Source organism: Schistocerca serialis, chromosome 2, assembly GCF_023864345.2.
Source record: "Schistocerca serialis cubense isolate TAMUIC-IGC-003099 chromosome 2, iqSchSeri2.2, whole genome shotgun sequence".
Taxonomy (NCBI): domain Eukaryota; kingdom Metazoa; phylum Arthropoda; class Insecta; order Orthoptera; family Acrididae; genus Schistocerca; species Schistocerca serialis.
This window is the reverse complement of record NC_064639.1, coordinates 764,748,206-764,751,156: the sequence shown is the minus strand read 5'-3', so window position 1 is coordinate 764,751,156 and position 2,951 is coordinate 764,748,206.

Below are 2,951 nucleotides of genomic sequence, written 5' to 3'. Positions count from 1 at the left end.
GTGTCATAGTACATTTATTCAGAAACACTTCCCACATTTTATATTGTTTTGTATTAATTCTACCAACTTATTTCACAATCATTCATCAGTTGGAGATTGATGCTGTACATGGCAGTAATGGCTGCACATTAGATACCTGTATTCAAAGCGTATGGGTTTAACAATACAAATATTATCTGCCTCCAAGAATGTTAGTTTTAGGTATAATATAGATTCTTTTAACTATTTATTGGCTAGTACAGCAGTTTTCTACAAAATATTGTCTGGTGCTGCAATCACTTTTTAAGTTTATGAGATGTGTTATTTTAATATAATGTAATGAAAATGATTTTGTTTTGTTATACAACATTATTCAAAACTATTTCCTAATTTGTTATAGTAATTAAATGTTTATTATGTAATAAATGCTGCAGATTGCATTCAAAATTTCTTTTCAGTGGAAGGAAATCATTGTGGTCTGTACAGTTTCAGGCAGTTTTATTTCATAACACATTAGCTGAGTAACAGAACTTAACCTCGTTCAAAATTGGCTACATTATATAGAGGTCCTATAGCAACCAGTGATGGTCATAAGGAACTGTTACATAATTTTTTAGTTTTGTTACTCCAACTTCAGAAGTAAAAAAATATGGACCTACCTATACCAGGCAAGGGCTTTAACCTATGGTGTGATGTGTGATGCCTTACACGCACACACAGAAATAGAATGAAACATTGACTTTTACCATGTTTTGGAATGTAGGTTGTGGTAACAGTCTGCTCTGCACCATAATGAAGGTTTAGGGTAGTTTGAAGGTGACAGTTTGGTTGTAATTTGGCAAAGACATGAATGTGAATATGAAATCTTTAAGTTTATTAACTTCAATGAAGTTTAGTGAAAGTAGTAAGTTACTTAAAACTGAAACGCAGTTGATGTTAATTTAAAAATCAGCCATGAGAAATATCAATTAGCATATCAGATAGTAGCTGAGCATCAAATACTTTGTTGAGCATCTGTGAACACTATACGAGCAAATGGGATACAGAAATTAAAAACTAATACCTGTGATTATTGTAATATTGTATTGAAGCATGGAGCTAAAAATAATAATACATCTTAAAAATAACCATTGACTGCCAGACATTTGAAACAGTGTCTTATTTTTATGGAGCCAAGAGAAAAAAGGAAAACTTCAGATGGTGTGAAGATTTGTCTTGGGAAAACATAGGAAAGTCACTTGCCATAAGAGCCACAAGAAGAGAAACAAAGAAAATGTATCCATATTTTGCAGCTTCAAATGTGACTGTACTCAGTACACTCTGGGTATGAATTAAAAACAGAACTGGAGATATACCTCCACAAAATCAAATACCAGAATCGATGTTAAATGAACAAACAGATTTCGCAAGCCACAGCTATTTCAGTAATTTTAAAGATCTGTTCTAAAGTTAGTTCCTGCATATGCCAATTGTTTAATACTTATATATTTAGCACTATGAGAAATTCATCTTTGACCAACTCATGTACAAAAACATATGTGAAGTTTTAACAAACATGTTTGCGAATGTGCCTTTTGAATGAAGTTATATGTTTGAAAATGATGGAGGAAAATACTTATGCTGTTGCTAAAACTTTAAAACACTCGTCTTGGATTATCTGGTAAGTTTACACTGTTCATCTTTTCCACTATTTCGCACATATTTTCCGCGTCTCATTTACGAAATTCGTAACCTAATATCAAACCTTTTCGTGACAGGAATATGCATTTCATCTCATTCAGGAGAAAAAATAAAACATATACTAAGATGAATTACATCTGAAGACGGACCCACAGGGTCCGAAATGCATCGTGTACTGCATAAAACATGGAAAATTGTGACTGAAGGTGTTTCTTAATTCATACCTTGAGTGTAAAGAAAATGTACTTGGGATATTCTTGGATTGAAAATCTTTGATTACGTAGTCACACTTAAAGCAAGACCACGAAGAATTTATGAGTTTACATAAGAAAAGCAAAAATAAAATGTGAATCTATGCTTTCCCGGCGTATACAGCTGGCGAAGAGTTCTCGGGCTCCCAGCCGGGTGGCGGTGTCTTCAAACTGCGACGTTTCGACGAGTGACATACTCATCATCTTCTGGCGAAGTGCCGAGACTTTGTGGATGCCGGTCCCTTTATACCTGCGGTGTGCCCCCACCACCACCTGGCTGTGGGAGGCTGGGTCCAGAGGAGCCGGCGGGCGGGGTGGAGGGGGGAAGCGGGTGCGCCGTTCGTGTCTCCGTCAGAGCATTCTGATCGCGTCTCGTGAGCTGGACGGTTCTTGTTGCGTTCCTGGCATATTGCGGCTAATGCTGGATTCCAGGCCGCGCTCAGCTGATAGCCTTCGTCCCTGTTCACAAGATTCTCGTGGACCCGTATTTCTATTGATTCTTTAATGACGCTATCCCAATAGCTCCCGGCTCGGCACAGCACCCTGGTGTTTTCGAAATCAAAGGTGTGGTTTTCTTTGATGCTATGTTCAGCTATAGCAGATTTCTCTATCTTTCCAAGTCGAACATGCCTGATGTGTTCCTCGCACCTTTTTAGAGATGCAGCGCTGCATTTGACCGATGTACTGCACACCACATTCGCAGGCAATGTTGTATATACCAGGTGTGTTTAGTTTGAGTGGGTCTTTAGCTGTGCGCACACAGACCTGTACCTCCATGCAACCAGCTGCCACCATCCGGCGCAACACCAGTCAGTACTGACCACCTTGGTACATAGGGCGCATGTCATTTGTGACAAAGAAAGCCTCTCAGACGAATTACACCACCTAAGAGAGGTATTTCGGAAAAACGGGTACAGTGAAACACAGATTGGCAGGGCTTTCAAGAGGAGACAGGCTGACAAATTTCAGGAAGAGGAAGTTAACAAGAGACTCGCCTTTCTTCCATATTTGGGGCCCACATCAGCCAAAATCGGGGGGCTA